This window comes from Malus domestica, chromosome 06 (assembly GCF_042453785.1).
Source record: "Malus domestica chromosome 06, GDT2T_hap1".
Taxonomy (NCBI): Eukaryota; Viridiplantae; Streptophyta; class Magnoliopsida; order Rosales; family Rosaceae; genus Malus; species Malus domestica.
This window is the reverse complement of record NC_091666.1, coordinates 13,929,000-13,950,853: the sequence shown is the minus strand read 5'-3', so window position 1 is coordinate 13,950,853 and position 21,854 is coordinate 13,929,000. Positions and strand designations below refer to the sequence as shown.

The following is a 21,854-nucleotide window of genomic DNA, read 5'->3' as shown; positions in this document are numbered from 1 at the left end:
GAGGAGGTTCGATGATCGGCTCGACCTCTTGACGAGGCCGTTTGCTCCGGGGGACCTGCACAGCGGTTTTTGCCCTCTTTAAGGGGATCGATTTTTTCTCGGCCGCAACCGTAGCGACTACTTCCACCTTTTTCAAAGACCGACCACCTGTGAAGGAAAGAGCGAGTCAGCGAAGCCGATTCATAGTTCAAAAAGTTAAAGGAAAAAGGTAGAGATAAACCGTTACCCTGGGCTGGAGGGGCAAATGCCTTCTTAAGTCGACCACCAAAGAGTTTGTTCAGAACGGTTTCGACCGGGACACCAAAGAACCGTTGGGTATATTCTTCCCACCAATCACCGAAGGTGTCGGTACAAAGAGATTCTGGAGTGGCCGGTCGAAGGCGGAATTTCTGGCACCGCTCCTGGAACTCATTTTTGGCGTCGCTGCACTCCTTCTCTGAAGAACCAGTTTCGCGTCCGCGGCTTAGGACGGACCGTGAAGAGAGAAGGGGGACCGGGCAACCTTGGAGGTAGCCAAGTTGCCGTGCGAGGAAGTTGGGATGGTACACTTCCCAACTCGCCCGACGACCTTCACAGCCGAGAGGCAGATCGCGGACAAGCATGAACGACCCCCAGGATTAACAAAGGTCAGCATCTTCGTCCGCACCCCATGCTGCTGTAGGAAGTCTGATCGACGAAGGGTATTCCCGACGACGACAGACCATGAATTCGTCATCAGAAAGGTCGTCGAGAGCGAAAAAGTATCTGAACACTTATTCGGCTTGGTGAGGAGGGATTGGCCGAAAAGCCAGCTGAGGGCCAAGCGATTCCTTGGGCGAGAAATCAGCAATCGTCGGCTGAAAAGGAGCAAAGTAGACCTGCAGCCAGAGTTGGAACACCCAGAGGGGATCGTTCTGTTGCGGGTCGACCTTATCCAGGGTCGTGTCAGCCAAGCAGCGTAGGAGATGGGCAAGAATGGCCGGGCTGAGTGCCAGAGTGTAACCACTAGCTAGGGCTTCGGCCACTGGCATATTCTTGACCAGACGCTTGTTGGATTTCGTACAACAGATAAACTTGTTGTACCAATAGAAGAGGAAGGCCTCGTGCTCTCCTTCTCGTAGCGCCTCTTCTTCTCAGCCGGCAAAATGGAGGTAGAGGGTGTTATAGTTGAAGAAGTTCTTGTGAAGCTTGTGAACCTCTTCTTTTGGGGGTGTTTGGCCGTCAACGCTTAGTGTCTCAAGGGCCCGTTTGTCGAAGAGCGTTCTCAAGTTAAGATTCGACGGGTACCCAGAAAGGGCAGAGTCGACTAGGATTCCAGTCGGGGAAGTCCCCAGGATGGCAGTAAGATCAAGGATGGTGGGGCCAATGGGGCCGAGAGGGAGGACCATGGTGTTAGTGGCCGAACACCAGAAGCATAAAGCCGCTAGGATGAGCTCCTTATCCAGAATGACCTCCGTGGACGAAAGGTGAATGACGTCGTAGATGCCTAGCGCTTTCCATTGCTCGTCGAAAAGTTTTTCCATACGAACAACCCAGGCTGCGCAGGTTGTAGTGGTCGAGGGCCAAGAGCCTTGAGGCCTCGCCACATCCCACTTCGACCAATCGAACCCTTGTAGCAAGAGTGATAGGCAGTGCTCCTGGAGAAGTCCAGTGATGGTCGATGGCACTGCCGCCTTAAAGGGAGGACCCAAGATTTGGTGAGGGGTACTCATGTCACTCTCAAATCGGATGGTCTTGATTGAACTCCGATAGATGATTTTCTGGCTTTGGTCACACTCCTTGGAAAGCTTAGAGATAAAGGAGGTCATGATGAATGGTTTGAAGGAATGACAAGAAAATAGCCTTCTGGGTTAAAGGTTGAAGAACGAAGACTTGGAAGAAAGAAATGCACTGGAGAACGATAGCAAGAAATTTCAGAAAATTTGAAAGCGTAAAGTACAAATGAGAGAATTTCGGTATTTATAGAGTGGTGGAAGGAAGGGCAATCGTTCGAAATTCAAAATAAAGGGTAAAATTGACCGAAGAAATTGCTAATCATTATGGACATTCAAGAAATGCAGTTGAGAAGACCGAAGGTCTCAGGTTTTAGGGGCGCACGATTGCGTGTGGCGGCGAGATTTATGGTGAAAGACGTTTTGGCGTCTGCACGATGACGAAAGGCTCGCGAATTGAGGTAGCATGGTTATGATCAGCAATAAGGCCATGATGGCATGACGGTTCAGGAAGCCGCACGCCTTAGACGTCATTATTAGGGATTGGCCGTGTTAAAGGATGCCACATGGTGTGTTGGTCAGCAGGATCAAGATCGTGCAACCGTGCTCAATAAATGCGCCTTGGAAATAGAGCACTTGGGTTCTGAGTAGTAGATTCGCTTCTTCAAGGTCGAAGCTCGACCAAAGAATTTGGGCCGAGAACCTCAGAAGCGAGGGGGCAATGTTTGGGCCCAAAATATCAGTTTGGGTCGAGTATAGAATCATTCTCGGCCCGAAAGGCCTTGCGACATGGGTGCTATGGATCGTTCAGTACATGGGCCTCCAAACCTAGGACGGCTAAGTCATGACGCAAGACAAGTCGAGTCCTGGTGCAATAAGGAGTCTCGGCAAGACCAATAACCCGGAAGTGAATTCGGTTCAATAAAGGACTAGGTTCACAATCATAGTGAAAATAGGATTGGTCGAGTTAGTGTTTGATCAGGAAAAGAAGTCCTAGTCCAAATAGGGTTTTAACTCGACCTTGAAGGTATCCGTTCCTATAAATAGAAGAGGCTGTGCATAGTTCAAGCCTCTCGAATTCAACACACAACTGCCCTGCGCAAACTCTCTCAACAACTTTGAGATTTTTATTTTCTCTTTTCGCTGACACATCTTCCGTTGGCATCAACAGCACTGTGAAAGCAACCGGTGATATCTTAGGTCGGCATAGATAGCTTTGTCATAGTAGAATTAGCCGATCTCGCAGTATCTTCCGTTGGCATCAACAGCACTGCGGCGAGGACGGTTGGTTACTTATCCAAGTCTCGATCGAGAAGGATTTTCGAATCCTTATTGATTGAGGTCATCTCATTAGCCTTCTCGGCGAAGTGAGGTGTTACAGTTTACTGAGCTCGGCGCATTGCACGCCAAGTTATTTTATGATTGGATATTCCCAAGTGGGATTTAAAGTTCAGCATTCAGACGGCCGAACCACGTTCACTATTAAGACTTATATTCGCTTTGAGTATTTGTGCCCTTACACTTTGGTGTCGATTCGGTGAGAGTTTACTCTGACGAATAACATCACTGTGACCAAATCCGACGACGGCGATTTGTGAACTTCGTAAGAATAGTAACCTTGTCTTCAAGTTCGAGAGCCCAAGAGGCCGAGACGTGTTCCTTTCTCGGCCGCAATCGCAAGACGCAGAAGTCAGCCGCGCACCCAACGCAACATCAACAAATTTACTCCTCGGCCGAGCTCGGCCGACGAGTTAGCACGCCCCGCATTCACCGAAGGACGTAGTTAGCTTATAGATTACTCGGCCTGCGCGCCACGTAGGTTTGGTAGTTTTTAGGGTCAACATTACTTTTGTATCTCACTCCTAACACTTCCTGTCTATTAGTGCACCTTAGTAGCTTTCAATGTTTATTTATTCGTATAACTCTTATCTTTATCGCTTCCGCACTGTGCACATCGCTACGTCACCCTCACGTGACGGCCAGTATACCTCGATCCCAGTTGGGGTTTGTCATCTAATCTAATATTAGAAAGCCAGAAGCACACTTTGGTGTCTAAAGGCTTCACCAAAAATAAATGGACTGAAATGCCCCTAAAACAAAACAAAAAACTAAAACTGGCAAATTTGATTCATGAAAACAAGTAAGGGCAATTTTGTAAAAAAAACATAAATCTAAAATTCAATTTCTTAGAAGAAAATAAAAAGGGGAAGACGTGCTGGACTAAAGAGAGATTAAATCTCACTAAAAATGGGGGCCAAGGCAACTAACCCCACTCCTCCTCCATTTTAGGAGAGAGATTATTATCCCATATAAATGCATAAAAATAAGAAAATTCAATAATAAAACGCAGGATGATTTTGTAAAAATTTGTTTTATTGGAAAAAAATGAAAATAACAACAAATAAAAAGGAGACGTGTTGAATCCTTCTCATAAAAAAATAGAACGTGGAAACTGAAAAACTACACCCACGTTGAGCAAAAAGCAGTTTTCTTTTTTTATCAAACTGAACTAATAACAAATTGTATAAACTTATGCACCACGCAAGCTATGTTAACTCCTTTTTTTACTCCCTCTCTCGGATTTCTGTTCCACCATTTTCAAGGTGTTGTAGCCTCGGATTGGTTATTGGAGCTTTTCACATATTTTCTTGCAACATTTGTGAGAGATTTAATTTTTCTTTTTATTGTCAAAGCAAAATGTGCTAACTCTTTTCTTTGTTTTTCTGTGCTCAATGTATGATTTGCATTCTGGAATTTATGATTCGATTGGAAATCATGATGACATATTGACTTCGACATTTGGGGCGAAACCGGTAAGCTCTTATCTACATTCCACTCTCATTGGTATTGGATTTTGATTGACCATCTAAATACAGATTTTGACTTGCACCGCATAATTTCAGTTTACTATTTACAATCAGATTTTGTGAGATTTTTTTTTTAATAAATCAGATAATGATCCCACGCAATGGAGAGTTGGGTCATTTCAGTTGCACATGGCCAAAAAAAGAAAACAAATGAGAAAAGAGGGACTATTTTTTCGGAAAATATTTGACTTGAGGGGTACTTTAGTAGGCATTTGCATTTGTATTTCATAGTTTAACTTATGTTTTTAAATGTGATCTACTTAAATGATTTTGCAGGCTGCAAATAAGATGCGATCAGTTATTCACCCGACTACTTTTTGAGAAGAATGTTTCGGCAAAGAGAAGAGTTTCCATCTTCTTCGACAACACAACCAATGCAGACGTGAATGGTAAGATGTCGTACTAAGATATGGCTATTCTCCTTGCTCTATGTATTCTTCTGTTTGTTGCAGTAAACATACAAAGATCAGCAAATAGTAATTTTATGTGTATTTGGTTGTGAATGTTCATATTTTATATGTCAATCATAAGAAGGTTTACTTCATTTTTACGTTTTCTAATCGGTTTCATTGTGAAGTTTAATTTTACCGTGACATTCAATCTCCCCTCAATAGTTTTGGGTTCCTATGTCAAAGTTAAGCACGATGAGGCATCCAAAGAAAAAGTCGTCTTAGCAACAAGAAGCTTCTCCTGTTTAGGCAAAATTTTTATTGTGATTTGTTGGTTGACCAATTTGGAGTTCAAGATTGTAATTTTACTGTAACATTATTTTTTATCATGTAGAGTTACTTTTCCTTTGTATATTGAGGTTGTGTTTGTGTGGTTCATTTATGCAATTTGACGACAATTTAGATAGTGTAATCATGTTTAGCTTCATTTCATTTATATGCTTCTTTTCAAGTTGAGAGATTTGATGTATCTTAAGTTAAATCTAAGGTGCAAAAGTTCATACAAACTTTTAGCCTAAAAAACAAAAGAAAAGAATGTCTCTTGCCAAATACAAATATTAAAATTAAAATTGTACGTCGCGCTTAGCACATTGTAACCATATGAAAGTCTTTATGTGTGAACAAATGTAAAAAGAAAAGATAACTCTAAGTACAGCGCATAACGCCCCGTGATGTTTCATGTGCGTGCAGAAAAGTTGGTAATAATAGTAGCGATGGCATAGTAGTAGTCATGTACGAAAATAACTATAATAAAATATTTAAATAATCAATACAAAATAATTGAGAAAGTTAAAAAATAAAGGAAGATAAAGATGCTTGTATCTTCTTCGTGAGTTTTTCCTAGACGACATATACAACATGGGCAGAAATTTCAAAGGAGCTGCCTCCGGCGAGCTTGCAGCGCCGACGTCACTCGGGTTGAGTGTGAAAAACAATCTGAGTCCCCCGATTCCACTGGTGGTGACGGCGTTGCCAGTAGACGAACGAAATTCCGCCGATCGCTCAGCGACCTCAACTTGGGTTTAATGACGGCGGTTTCATCTAGGTTTCATAGGCCGACCTGCGGTGGTACGGCTAGAGGGAAGCCGATACCCACAAGCTGGTCACGACTGCAAGTTACAGCCTGGGTGAGCAGCGGCTACGATTTGGAAGAAAGGGCTTGACCCGCGAAAATTCCCAAAAATAATGAGTGGGTGTTTTTGTTTCGTGCTCTGATGGCAAGCCCCAAATCCTTAATTCCTAATTTTAAATCAGAATGGGTGGGTGTTGAGGAAGCAGTAGCAGTTTAGAACCACAGAGAGAGAAGAAGCCGCTTCTCAGCTTCAGTAGATTCCCGAAAGAGGAAGAAATGAACACAGGCTAGGCTTTCTTGGGTTTGTGTGAATTTCACGGTGGACAGTGGTGGTTACGAGGGTTTCACAGTGGTGGTTGTGAGGGTTACGCAGTGGAGAGATGAGGGAAAATCGACATAGCTTTCGTATCGATTCTTGCAGAAGACGTCAAATGTTGATGGATCGATCTTGAACCAACGTAAATCCGATCGTGAATCACATAAACACACAAGAACACAAAGATATATTGTAGTTCATCCCAAGTTGGAGCTACGTCGATATGATTTCACTATGTTAGATGTGGGTTATGATGTACATAGTGACTATAGAGGTTAGGGTTTGCTCTCTTTGTTATCATCCGCTCCTCTTAAAGTGAGAGTGAATGATCTCTTTTATAAAATAAAGGTTCTCTTCACCTCCTACATATATCTAGGGCTGAGGCTCAAATTCTGAAGCCCAATGGTACAACAGATTTTAATGATAAGGACTTGGGGTCCAGTCTAACCATTGCGTTTATTAAAATTGGTTTATTGACCATGTTGTTATGAAGTGATTCCATTAAGAATCAAATTGATACGCAGGATTACATTAGTTTAGAGAATCCCATTATTTAAAATGGAAGATTGAGTGGCTTCATGATACAGACAAATCATGTCTTGATAGGGGAAGATGCAAACTGCGGCATCATTGGAGATTATTGAAGCCAGGATTAGGGTTAAGTGCTTAAATCCCTAGCTGAATTTTGGTCGATCGGTTTCTGCATATCATTGGGAATATGCTTTCTGCCCATGTAATGTGGTGAGAAAAAAAAATAGAAAGATGAATCTGCCATGTGAGATTCAAACTTCAAAGGAAAGGCATGTCATGTGAACTGTCTACGTCTGGCAGTGCATATAACCTCTCTGATCAGTCACCACCAGCCTTGAAATTGAAGCTATTGAGAAAAGCATATGTACATGGGTTGGTGGGTGCTCATTTTGGACAGAGCCCGGAGAAAGATAGAAGTGAGATGAGTAAATGAATAGGATTGCCAAACTGAGATGCTTCTTATGGAATAAAGTCCATATTTAAATTTCAGTTCTAGGTGTTTTCGACATTTGAGTTTATCAAATAATTGGGCATGAGGGCATGAAGGATTTCCTTTTATAATCACCAAGAAGATGTCTTTCCTCTTACACCAACGAGTTAAAGTGTTGGGCTCTTTTTGTAAAAGGAATGACTAGACGAGGAAATGCTGCTTATTCAGTAAGCATACATAATTGAATTAGACAAGATGAGGATTATTAAGTAAGCATATGAATTGGATGTACATAGTCATTGGGTTGTGTTATGCATAGTTAAGAGCATCCATATGTACTAGATGCATTCAATGATACTAACTAATTGAATTTTTTACAATGTGAAGTCAAAGTACGTAAGTGGAAATACATGCAGTGAAATAAGGAAATCCTCAAATGAAAGTACATTGCTCAATCAGGATAGGAAGCATATTGGCTTCAAAATTTTGTAGGGTATAATCCTATTCATGTATTGTGATGGTTTGCGAATAAGGCAAAGAACAAATTAGAAAGAGTAATTTGCATGTAAAAGAGATAATAAGTAATATCACTTATTATGAATGACTTTTAAGGTGTGAAAAGGTTAGAGATCTCTTTCAAATACCTTAAATGTGAGAGAAGTCTACTTCCTAGCAAATTACTTATTAGTAAGTCCGAACATATGTTTCAATGACTCTCCAATGAAATTTGTTCCATGCATGATGGAATAATTTGGCCAACATTAGAAATAATCAACCTAAATGGTACCAAATATTAAGGGTTAATTTGACTAGAGAGTAAGTTGATCATTGAGGGGAATGAGGCTAAAGCCAACATAACTAATGAATCAGCTAGGCAGAAACCTACCTTAGTTGATTGGAGATCCCATGGTCTAAGTTTAATAGGCAAACTAGTTGGGCCTGATTCAAAGAAATTAACGCACTAAGTACCTCATTCCTATGGTAGAAGAAGTGTGTTGTTTGCGGAAGTTTTAGGATATATATTTATACTTAATGACAATGATATCTTATAAATAAGAGGAATATTGCAGAGTATTCTTGATCAGTGGTCTCCTATGTGAGAGTAGAAGTGGGCCGCTTCTATGAGAATGAGATGGCTAAATTCTCTAAAGTTCTCATGAATCCGGAACTTATTCAGGACCAAAATGAACAAAACTGTATGAACCGTAATGTAGTAGGATTAGTGATGTGTGTTGTTTATTGTCTCGATTTACTAATGCGGTGAACAGTACAAAAGACACCTCTCCCGATGCATCTCTTGTCCGCTTGTACTCTCAAATTCTTCTAATTTTTCATTCATGTGGGGGATTGTTGGAAATTAAATACTTTATGTTGTAATATATAATTTTAATAATTGAATGAAAAATAGTGTTAATTGTATTTCTTAAAAAGGTTATGTTGTTTAGGTACATTCTCTTGCTAAATGATGTCTACTTAATGAAAAGTTATATCTCTTTAATAAACAGTACTTGGATTCTATATAAATTCATGAAACCATTGGCATTAAGGGAAGAAAAAAAAAAAGAATTAATTACTCTTGAGAAATAGGGTTCCCCACTCTGTTTTTCTTATTCTTCGTTTGTCAAACTCCGAGTTGTGTTTTGAGACTACAGAATATATAAAGTTCACCGAAGTCCAAAGATTGAAGTGCTTCAACTTTGGATTATAGATTTTTGAATCCTGGGAGATGGACGTCTACCAAACTGCAAGCCTCAATCACCAAGTTTGTCAATATTTCTAACTTTCTCCCTAGTTGTTTATGTTAATCTCATACATAATTGGTGTTGTGATTTTCTTTATAATTATTATCATTGGAATTCTTGTGTTATTTTCATATTTTCTTTTATTGCTTCAACAAAAGGTTCTAATGATGTCAATATCGATAATAAATTTCGAGTACATATGCATAATGTTTTGACTTGAAGTTCAAAATATAAATAATGTTAAGAACTTGAAGCTCTAACATTTTTTGTAGACATGTGTTATGTATGGTATGAATTAAATATTGCAAATTCCGTCATACCTGAATTTCTTCCTTTTGGGAATAAGAAAATGGTGAACTTAGCAAAACTCAATTTTGTTACCGTCGACATCTTATACAAGAGATATTTTCATGAATTCATAATGCCTGAGAATTCATGTGGAAGCATACAATGTTAGAAAACATCTTTGCTTAAAAGCTCATTGAATCATATTCATGAAACCAGAAGTTTCCATCATTTCTTCATTGATTCATATTAATGGAATCAAAAGTTTTCATAGTTTCCTATATCTAGTAAATTGAACCAGAAGTTTCAGGCATGTATAAAACCAGAAGGGATGGTTATATATAGGGAATTGTTATTGGCACTCCAAAATTTTCATTCTACACTCCAAACTTTCTATATTTAGAAAGAAAAATACAATTGTGAGGAGCGTAGAATGAAATTTTTGGAGTGCCAATAACACTTCCCTATATATATTTACAACTACAAAAAAATGGGGTCTTCACAAAGGTTGCAAATAGGATTTTTACTACTCATGTGAACGGGCTTAAATCTCCTATTTTACTTGCAAGAATCACAAGTTTATTGTAGTATAAACGGATCTCGCAAGGTCGTCTCCACATGGACTATTAAATAATTCGAAACTAATCATATTCCATTTAATTATTGTAAAGTAGAAGTTTAGGTGATTGATTTTATAACCTAATTAAAATAAAAACGAAATTAATGAATTAAAATAAACAATCTGCAATATTAGAACTGGGGAAAAAGAAAACAGTTTTGGGAGAATCAAATTAAGAAAACACTAGGATTCCACCATCACCTAGCAATCCTATGAATTTTTACCAATTACTTATGATCTACACATGCCACTTTGAAGATTAGATTTTCCTAATTCATATTCTACTTGGAACCTCCAACATAGAACATATATAACATGCAACCCGTCCGGACGTTCAGATCAAATCTGAACATGAAAGACTCATTATGCTTTATGAAAATCCTTTGAAAAACCATGCAATCCTTAAGACATGATATTCATCCTAAGTGAAATTACAATTATTAATCACAAGAAGCCAGCGTCAATTTCAGGGAACCTTCCGACCAAAATTGCATCAAATTACTTTTCTAAAGATCCTAATGGTGATCAGGCATTAAGACAATTAGATAGTTTTTATCTCGGTGATTAACAATTCAAAGTATGCATGCAATCAATCATAAGCAATTAAATAAAAATCACATATTCATGCTACGGCTCAAGGTTTCGCCCTAGCATAAGAAATTAGTTCCGCATATTCATAATTGAAATCATAAAAAATATATTCAAGAAAAGGATTGAAAGCACCTTCAAGTAAAAAGTCTCCAAAACCCTAACAATTCTCTTTGTCTCCAAAATTGCATAAAAGAAAGCATTCGTAAAAACTGTAGACGGCCAAGCAATATATCTGCCAACCCCCCACACAAACCCTAGGAAACTAAAATTAATAAAAACCAATAAAAAATAGGAAACATAATCCTAAATTAAATGGTAAAATTCGCCTAAAATCTGAACAGCCACGTTTTGGACCCATAAGCTGCTCCAAAACTGGCCCAATAGAGCTGGATTCAATGTTTGGACTATTCTGAACACTTCTCCAGAAGGCCACGAACCCATCTGAGGTCATCTTGGGCTCAAAAAACGCAATTTAAGCCCGAAAACGTCATTTTCCAGCACTGCCATCGCTCCTTTATTTTATCGCCAGAAAATAACCGCTTGGTGGAAAAATCCCAAATTTTGATACGCTCAAGCTAAGTAACTCACGAACGTCCTCCAACTAGAATTACTCCAAAATTCGTCCATTTGGTCCTGTTTTACTCTAGAGGAAGTCGAAAGTCCTATATTGAAAATACAATTCAAAGTATCAAAATTCTTTCAAAATATTTACCAAAATATACTAAGATTAGGGTAAAATATATAAAATAAAATCTACTCATCAGTTGCTCATGTGAAGCTTCAATACTTGGAAGAACCCTAAAAGGGAGAGGCACTGGAGATTACTCTTGTGAAGCCTCACTTGGCAGAACCCTAGAAGGGGGAGGCACCAGGGGTTGATCATTTGAAGTACTTGAGAACTCCAGGCGGTGGAGGCAATGGATTCCTTTGAAATAGAGCCACGAATCTTTAATGGTCACTTTGAATCCGACTTTTGGATACCTGCAGCTGGTCAAACTTTCTTTTCATATTCGTCTAGTAATTATTTGAAAGCATGTGTAACTCTCTATTATCGTGGTTGAGCCCTCTAGTCTCTTGTCTAAGACATGCCACCTCAGCCATTAATGATTCAACGAGGTAAGTTCGAGCAAGTAAACGTTGGCCTATATTAGATACAGAGCTCACATACTGAACACTAAAAGCCAAGGTGTCTTGAACAACCAATTCATCGGACTATTTTGAAAGTATTCTTTTATCAAGAAGAGAAGATTCCTAGCTACTACTATGTCGATTATATCATTCTTCATCATAGAGTTCCCAACCGAAAGATGACCATTTCAATAGGTGACATATGTTGTCTTGAAAAGGCACGTCTGCATCTTCCACAACATTCAAATTGAAATGACGGTCAGATGGGCAAGGCATTTTCAGAAAAGATGAAAGAAAAGGAAATCAAGTAAAGTGAAATCTCAGAAATACAATAAAAGCAATTTTCACAAGATGGCAACTTTCTGAGCATTTGTTTGGATACAATTGATGCCTCTATAAAAGGAAAGACAACCTGGCTACTTGTTCGAAAATCGAAAGGACATTGCTCTCCAAACAAAAGCTAGATTTTCCTGAATTAAGTTCATTGGCATTTCTCAGACACAATCTCGGCTTTTTTTATATCAAGGACAACACTATCAAAGCATCTCTCACCAAGTTGAAACACGTGAATTTTACTGTTCCAACTACACCACAATTTTCGACAAGCATGAAGGAGATGGTCCTAACATCACCACTACCTTTTATTGGGAAATCCCTATATATGTTGATCTCCATCCTCCATGGCAAGGCAAAGCTCCAAAAATGTCTAACTTTTCTTCCTTGTTGAGAATGCATCTTCAACCAAGCCTCACAAAATAATCAGTCTTCCTTCTTTCTAAGAATACGTCTTCAACCAAGTCGCTCAAAATGCCAAACTCATTTTCTTAGCAAGAAAATATTTTTGATCAAGAAGCTTTACATCAGCATCAAGTCATTCTACTGTTTTTTTTTTTTTTTCAAGAGCAAAAGTATCTCATATCTTCAGGGTCGAGAGTAAGAGTATCTCATATCATGCTCCTTCTTTGTCTTTTCCTTTGCCCTTTCTCTTACCTGCAAGACAAAGAGAAAGAAAGCAACCAATTGGAACCTGAAATCAAACATTCAACCTAAAACTGAGTGCCATGAACCTTTGCCTGATTGCTTACCTTGCATTGTTTTTTAGTAGTCATTTTTAACTGTTATTAGATGAGGGTTTCAAGTCTCCAATGTCGTAGAAAAGTTGGTACTTTGTGAGCTCTTTACATTGAAGCTGCTAAGCTTGGATGAGTCATCGAGAAGTGATGTTTTGAAGGATCATTCAAAGAAAATGGTTGCACACCATTTCTGTTATGCAGGAGGCTGAGCTGAAGGATCAACAATGAACCCATAGAATTTCAAAGGGAAATGTGGTTGACTAAGTGAATGGAAGACCAAAATTCAATGATGGGAATCCTATTCACAGCCCCAGCAAACTCTACCAGTTTATATCATTCCGATGATGTAAAGGTAATACAATCTTCACAATTGCTAATAAACTATCAAATGCAATAACAAGTTACAAAGATGCCACATGGATTGAAGTCTCAATAAGACTATCGATGGACTTGGCGCTACTAAACTATTGTATGCCCGAAACGTGATAATTGCCACATGAATTCAAGTCCCAAAAGACTAATCCATGGACATGGCAATTTTAATATATCTCATGCTTGAAGCATGATTGATGTCTAGATTCCAATGATTCAACTCTCTAGAAGAAGTGGAGATTAAAAATCAAAGCTCTATAATGCTCTAGAGGAGGTTATAGTCCAATTTCTCCAAACAATTCATCTAATAAGAGATAACTATCCTAGAATAGACTATGTAAAGCCCTGAAGAGGCAAGGATATCCAAAGTAATGAAATGCTTATAAATATGCATGCACATGCACATGAGAATTACGGAATCACAAATTGATGATTACCAATGTTAATTTTAGGTTTATAGTAGCTACTAAATTCATCACTGAGCCGTGTTGATATTTAGCCACGTTCTTTTGTTCAATGACTAAAAGGAAAATTATTGGCCAAAATGGAGAAAGGCAATTCCATTACAATTTATTAAGAATATAAAAAAATTGACCTATTGTATAAATCACCAAATGATGTTGAACCCAGAAGGTTACATATGGGCACTTATTATACAGTAAACTACAATGACATGGTATGTCATGAGGCTCCTAGTTGAAACCTGAAATTTTAATACACTCCTGTAAACATGATTTCCCATATGAAACTTGTTCTTTTAAAGGGAGAATTATATATTACACGAAGCTTTATGAAATGCGTGAAGCATATCTCCATAAGTAAATCCCTCAAGTATACATAGAAGCAAATTGCTCTGTATAAATTATAAAGAAGAATATGTCATGAAGTGTAGAAAATCCCTGAAGGATTCAAATTGCTTGAAGAAAGCCCTAAAAGGGTAAAGCATAATTATGTACTGAATACCAATGGATGATATAAATTACCGTAGTGAATACCATCATTATGATATTGTTGCAACATACTAAGTGTACATTCCAGAAGTTGGTACATGATATCGGATTATGTCAACTTAATCAGTCAGATTGAAGAATCCAAAATTAGGGGGAGATACTCATCAGAGGGATCATCCAAAACAAATCATGGTTTTAATGAGGCAACTAATATTGATTTGGGCTTGTAAATGGAGGTGTGAATGCTCATAGCAATAGGCAACCAAATATGACCTACAATGTTGTCACAAAGACATTGGTAAGATTGTTAAGTTGAAAAACATGGCCAACCTAATATGAAATGGAAGAATGGGAGTCAAAGAAGTTTGGTTTAGGTGTATAGAATTTCAACATTTGGCACTGTGGACTTTTGCATCGTAAGTGTTCTATATAAAATCATATGTTGTGTATGAAAAACACAAGAAGTGAGAAAGATACTGAGGAAAGGAAAGAAAAGAGGAAAGCGAGAGAGAAAAAAAAGAAAGATATGCAGGAGAAAATACCAGTAAGCTAAGCTAGAGAGAAGAGAGAAGAGAGAAAATAGTGAGAGTTATTTATTACTCTTATTATTTCAGATAATGAAAGAAAGTATTACGGTTGCCCCAAGGACGTAAGCACACTTGCTGAACCTCGTAAACATTATGTCTTATTTACTTTATATTCCACTGCACACTAGATAGCAACTACTTACTGCATTGTCGGCCAACTATTTTATTGGCGACACCCCATATCTTCTCTCTCTTCCCATTTTTCTTTCTCATCTGTCTTCTATTTCTCCACTCTTCGACATGGAAGTGGAAGGATGTTCGGCGGCAACTCAACTTGAAATCTAGTGTCCCCAATCTCGATCTAATTGATGGTGAAATGGTCGGGCTTCCAGTGTTCTTGCCGACGTAGGAGAGGAGGTGAGAGAGAGAAAGAGAGAGAAAGGGTGACAGAAAGGTGAGGGAAAGGGAGGAATATGTGTGGGTATCCAAGAGGTAATTTAGGTTGTTAGTCTGGAAAATAAGATTGACGGATCGAGTCATTTAAAAGGATGATATCTAAGGTGTCAAATGTTAATAGGTGGGGAACACCATGCGTCATGTGAACCAACTCCTGGAAAAATTTCTCCTTTTTCGAACGTTCTACTCACTCCATGTCTAACACAAAGAAGTTTAATTTCCCTTCACTTGCATAAACCCCCACCGACGGTTTTGCTTTCCCGTTCTGATGGAAGATCCAAATCTGCTGGAAAACCCCGTTTATCGGATTCGAACCCGAGATTTTTTATGGAAGATTTACTGCACAAGGACAAGAAATCGTCTTTGTTGTGGTATCTCCGCCTGCGACTCTGACTGGTGGCACCTCGGAATCTCCGCGAACTACTCCGCCTCAACCTGGATCTCGCCCGTGCTCAGCAGCTTTCCCCCTGAAACCTTCGGTGGGTTGTTAGGAAAATTAAACTTGGCGGCGATTGCGGCAAGGCCAAGATGTGGGAAGACGAATCCCAATGAACGTCCTCGTGGCCCAATACTGCACGAAAGACCGCGCGACTCTAGCTCGATAACGGGGAGTGAGAGCGGGAAGAAGAGAAGGAGCGGGAGCAGCCACAGAGGCGACCGGAGGGTGTACGTGAACGTAGGGGTGGTGGCGGGCAGAGATATTGGGAAAAGGGAGCTTGGGGACGATGTACAGAGTGGTGCTGGATGACGACAAATGTAGATGCAGTGAAATCGAGGAGATTGTGGGTCGCTTGTTACAGATTGTAGTCAAACCGGAGAGAGAGAGAGAGAGAGAGAGAGAGAGAGAGAGAGGTGGTCAGCGGTGATAGGAGAGTGGGGATGGTATATATTGGTGGTGGCTGTGAGGGAGGAGTTGGGGAATGAGGAAATGGGAACTAGGAACTAGAAAGTTAGGCGTAGGATTTAAGGGGTGGGGCCCAATTTTTTTTTTATATTTACTATTTAATTTTATGTAAACAAATTTTACTGCCATGTCAGCAAAACATAAACATTTTATTTGCATGTATCACTTAACTGTTAAATTGACAGTTTGACTAACGGATGTATGAAATTATAATAAAATGTTAAACAATGTATAAAATTGAAATATTTTAAAGATACTGTATGAAATTGCAATTACACCCAAACCTAGGGATAAATTGTAATTTAACCAAAAGAATAAGATTGTGCACTAAAATTATAACTAATTATGACAAGTTTCACTGTAAATGGTGATTTTTAAGTTTGAAGCATTTTCTTTTGGGAGATGGTGTATGGTTATGGTTATGAGATAAACAGCACGATAGTTAGGAATTTTCTCTAATACTTTAGAGTTTCGGATATTTTAGGTTTTATAACTGTTAGATTTTTAGTTAAAATGTCACATCCTTGCCCGGGGTCCATCACATTCCGGGCCCGTTCCATTACTGTAGCACGATATTATTCGCTTTGGGTCCCAACTGCACCCTCATGGTTTTGTTTCTGGGAACTCACACGAGAACTTCCCAGTGGATCACCCATTATGGGATTACTCTCGCGCGCTACTCGCTTAACTTTGAAGTTCCGATGAACTCCAAAGCCAGTGAGCTCCCAAAAAGCCTCGTGCTAGGTAGAGATGGGAATATACATATAAGGCTTACATGATCCACTCCCCTGGGCGATGTGGGATGTTACATAAAAGCACGTAAAATAATATCCACACGGTTAAAAAACTTAGGGCTTGTTTGATGTTCTACTTGAGTTCAACTTTTTTAACTCAAAAACACTTTTTGAGTTTTAGATTTTGAATTCTTGTTTGGTAGAACTCTTTTTAAAAATTGGATTCAAAACTAACTTAAAAACATAAGCTATTTCTTAAAAACACTAAAAGTGAGTTTTTAGAGTTTTTCTACTCTCTCCTCAACATCTTCTTTTGTTCCTTCGTAACCCTCTCTTTTTTTCTCTCTCAACCCTCTCTTTCTTCTCTCCCCACGTCACACCTTGTTTTGTCTCTCTCCTCAGCCTTTGTCTTGTCTCTCTCTCATTACACTCTCTTTCTTCTCACACCTTATCTCCTCACCGTAATTTTTTGCTCTCCCTATCCTCCTCGTCCTCTCCGTGTCTTTCTCTCCCCTCACCAACTATTTCCTCTCTCTTTTCTCTCCTCCAATTTTTGTTCAAGGAAGTTTGAATTCGAACTAAAAACATTATTTTTAAAAATTCAACCAAACAGATTTTTGAAATTTTGAGACTTAAAAAGAATAATGTTTTTAAGTGATGTTATTTGAAAATTATTTTTAAGAAAAACCAAAGTTTTTGGGTAGGATACCAAATAGGTCCTTAGTATTCTATACTTCTAGAACACTAGAGATTTTTGTGAAATTTACTACATTGAGTTTTTCTTATATAGGGAAATTATTATTGTAGTCTTAAACTGAAGGCACATTGGTAATTTCTTATTTGGACCTTCTTTAGTTGATGTATTGTTGTGCCCTCATTTTCATTGTTGAGAAAAGTTCCAACTGTAAATGTTAGTCAGATGAGTGAGTAAGTTTTAAGTAATTAGGGGAGTGGCACAAATTAGTGTGATTTTATGAAGATTAATAAAAGAAAATAAAAAATTTGTAATTGAGAGGTCTAACGTTCAACTTGACACACCCAGACCTAGATCGAGGCATGTTAGCCGTCACGTGAGGATGACGTAGCCATGTCCACAGTGCAAAAGCAATATTAATATAAGAAATGTGAATAAACAAAAAAAAAAACAAAAACCAAACCAACTAGAGCACTAGATAAGATAAGGTGCAAGTGCGATATTAAGTGTGATTGCACAACCATAGCATAAGTGGCCTAAGTGCAGTCCAGCAAGACGAATACTAATTATACAACACCCAAAGGTGATCCTACATTGGTGATAATCTGTAAGAACCTCTGTCAAATCCTTGTAAGCCACCAACAAGCACTCCTACCTAAAACCTAGAGGGGCGCAAAACAAAAAGTGTGAGTGCGCAAAAACAAAGTTTTCCAAAACCATTTCAACATCACAGATAGTAACCCCTCGCCGTAAAACCTGTATAATTTCCCAGAAAATAGAATATATACATATCTCAAAACCATGCTCAGAATAGTAATACTCAAAAGTATGTCATGCCAAATATCTCAAAATAATTGAATAAGTAACTTAGGTGAATTAACTCATGAGAAATAACATATCAGCCAAATCCACCTAAAGTGGTTTGTACGGCTGAATCTATAGCTCAACAAGTATGCCTACACACGAGTCGGAACCACCTAAAGTGGTTTGTACGACAGGACTGGATGTAAATAAATACGCTCTAGTGCTACGATCACGTGACAACTGTGCGAATAATAACGGGTCACCTACGAGTCGAAACCACCTATAATGGTATGTACGATATGACTGTACACCTAACTCGGATCCAAGGTGAGCATATGGTGCGGGAGGTGAACATCACGTGAAGGACTGTGCCCTAACCACTGGCGAGAGCACTAACACCGAGGTGCAGGTTTATGAGCTCTCAACACATTTCCCATAATCATCAATTCACATAAACAATCTACAACTCACATGGTACTTACCTGAGTGTCCACAGCGTCAAATCTCATTTATGCATTGTTGGAAATGTGCCCTAAAGCCAATCATGTGATGATACTTTACGGACATTTCACATGTTAAACTAATCTAGTTTTACATATAAAGGGCATACATTATTGTTTGAGCCGTCTCATATAAATGTTATATGCTTAAACAATAAAGTCCAAGGAATTTGTGATTGGGAGAATGTAATCTAATGAAGTTAGATTCTTGAGACCATTCTTTCGTAGACACATCCTAAACGTTCCTGATCATAGGATTGCCAATTGGGCATTGACAGTCCGTCAAGATCGGTACGTACTATGTCTTCTCTCAGGGAGAGTGATTAGTCTCTAGTCATTGGTGTGTGTGACATCAAGACAAGTACGGTAGGTGCTCAATAGAGAATGAGTTCACTGAACGCGATCAACGAAGAGTTCTCATATTCCATGTCACATGAGAACTCATGGTTGGGATAATGCAAAGTAGTCCTTTGACCTGAGGCATCATAGTTGTCTTGTGGTTAAGACCTTGATCTTTGTTTATGTCAAAGTCATCCCACCAGGAGGGTGTCCACGGCATCGTTGGGGTCAAGCCGCTTAGCTATGGAGACAAGTGAATGCGCAACAAGGGATCTCTAACCTTCAAACCGTTTGAAGGAGAATACTCTCTGATATGATTTGAATCTCTGGCCAGAGTATGAATGAGATTTGGGAATGCGTTCCTAATCACATTCAAGGTAATCATATAAGCACAAGACACACATTGGATAGTAGACATGAGAAAATAAACTATCAAACCAAACAATGTGGTCAAGAGTATTAGATTAGAGAAGGACCGTATTGCATTTGTAATCCCAGACTGAATAGGTTCTCCACCTCTTCTGATTAGCTTGGGTAACCATGACATACGACTAGGTGTCACTCATGGTTTGTGGAAGCCCTAAACGTGTGTAATCACTAAAGGGAGAATTGAAAATAGTTTCAATTCACAATCGATGTAAAATGGTTTTAATCGCCCACTACCTCGCTAAAAGGAACCTAATGGATCGTACACCGTGTAAGGTAGAGATGGACGAAATAAATGAAATGAGTAAGATTAATTGAATGGTTTAATTATTTATGGCAAGGATTAATTAATATGTTAATTAATCAAACGAATAAGTTCGTTAAAGACCACGGGATAGTTTTGGACCTTAAGGCCCAATGGGCTTCGAACGTCAAGCCCATTAACTTAAGTTGTATGACAATTTAATGAATAAAGATTCATTAAAGCCCAAAAGCCCAAAAATCCCTAAATGGCCGGCCATAAGGAATGAATTAGGGTTTTGGTTATTTAGGTCACTTAAAGAAGTGACTATATAAATGACTTTATAGCCAAATATTCATTAAGTGAAATAAGGGTTTATTTTTGGGGAAAATGGGTGAGAATTGTCTCTCCATTTTCTCTCTAAAGAGGCCAACACCTTGGAGGTGATTAGCTAGTCATCTAATCCTCCAAGGTCACTCATTCATCATCCAATCTCTCCTTGGTGTAGAGACTTAGAGGTTCTCAATTTTGGGAACTTGGAGAACCTATTCTTCCATCCAAATCCATGGATCTAAGAAGCAAGGAATGAAGGCCCTATCTCTTTGGGTGATTAGCCTTTGCTTATGCAAAGAGGAATCTACAAAGGTAAATTTCAACTCACTTTGTTTTTTGAGTTGATTATTGATTCACCAATCTACTAGGCTTTGAATTTCATGGTCATGTTTTGTTTTTGAGTACATACAAGCATGATTCCGCCTTTAATTGTTAATTGCATGCTATATGATGTTGCTCAAATGAACATGTTTTCCCAAAAGATTTCCTTCAAGTGGTATCAGAGCCTAGGTCTAGTAGTTGGTGAATCCTTTTGTGTTTTGTAGTTCATAAGTTTGTGATCTAAAAGTTGTAATTGTTACAAGCTTTATTCTTGCTTCTTTGAAAGTAAATTTTGTTGGAAAATTTGCTATCTCAAATGTTGTAGATGTTGTTCATATGAGCATGAATATTGGAGCTAAAATTTGGTGCCATGCTTTTGGGAAAATTCGGCCAAATCCAAAGGGTGGATTTTTGGGTTCTTGTTTGACTTGTTAAAAGTGTTTTAATGTGTTCTTTGGAACCCCTAAGTACCCTAGTTTGGTTAGATGTTATTTCCCTTAAGTAAGAATGGTTTTGGAATGTTTTTGGGTGAAAAAAGTTCATGGAAAAATTTGGGTTTTTCATGGATGTTCTTCATTGTTCTTGATGTTCTTGCCAAGAACAAAAAGGTTTGGTGTTTTGATTCAAAGTTTTGAATTATTTCATAAAGTTTATGTGATATGTTTTTAAATGATTTATTATGTATTTAAAGTGTTAAATATTTGTATAAATGATGATTGAAATAATTGTGATTGAATTATTTCAAAAACATATCTTATCTTACATACACTTGCATGTTTTTGACAAAACTCACAAATCAACACACACACCCACCTTATCTTCTCCCTAAAACCGGCCACTCCCTCAAAGGGAGTACTTTTGGGGCTTTTATGCAATTACATAAAGTTTTGATACTTTTGTGTATTTGCACTTTGGCCCAAAAGTTTACGTTTTTACGTTTAGGTCCAAAAACGCTAAAGGACAAATTGTTTTGATCCTTTAATGATGTTTTTGCATTATTAAAAGTTTGGGTTCTAGTTGTATTTACATGAAGTTGTGACTTTTGTGTATTATACAAAGTGACCCCAAAAGTTTTTGTTATTGCAATATGGCCCAAAAGTTGAGGTTAATTGCATGATGGCCCAAATAGGATGAGAACAAAATTGTTTTGTCTCTTTAAATGAGAATTGGATTTTCATTTTGTTTAGCTCCATTTAAATCAATCTTATGGATACAAAAACCAAATGAAAATGTTGCATTCAATTAATTAGTTAAAGTGTTAATTAATTAAAGGGTGATTATGAACCTAAGCCTAATATAATTGAGCTATGTGAAAGGCGTTTCAAATTTGTTTGAACCATGGGAATGTGTAGATTAAATTTTGGTTGTAATTTGATTTGATCAAATGTTGTAAAAGGGCTTAAGCTCTTCTTTACTTTAAAGTAATTTGTTATATGCAAATGTTGTAATGAGCATAAGC

The 21,854-nt window shown here is 38.4% G+C and overlaps 1 long non-coding RNA gene across 1 annotated transcript; it reads left to right on the top strand.

Moving 5' to 3' along the window:
• The first annotated feature begins 4,214 nt into the window (after positions 1-4,214).
• Positions 4,215-5,118, top strand: LOC139196666 (uncharacterized). The gene is made up of 2 exons (XR_011581763.1): positions 4,215-4,504; positions 4,835-5,118. It is a non-coding gene; the product is annotated as an uncharacterized lncRNA (long non-coding RNA).
• Positions 5,119-21,854: the final 16,736 nt, after the last annotated feature.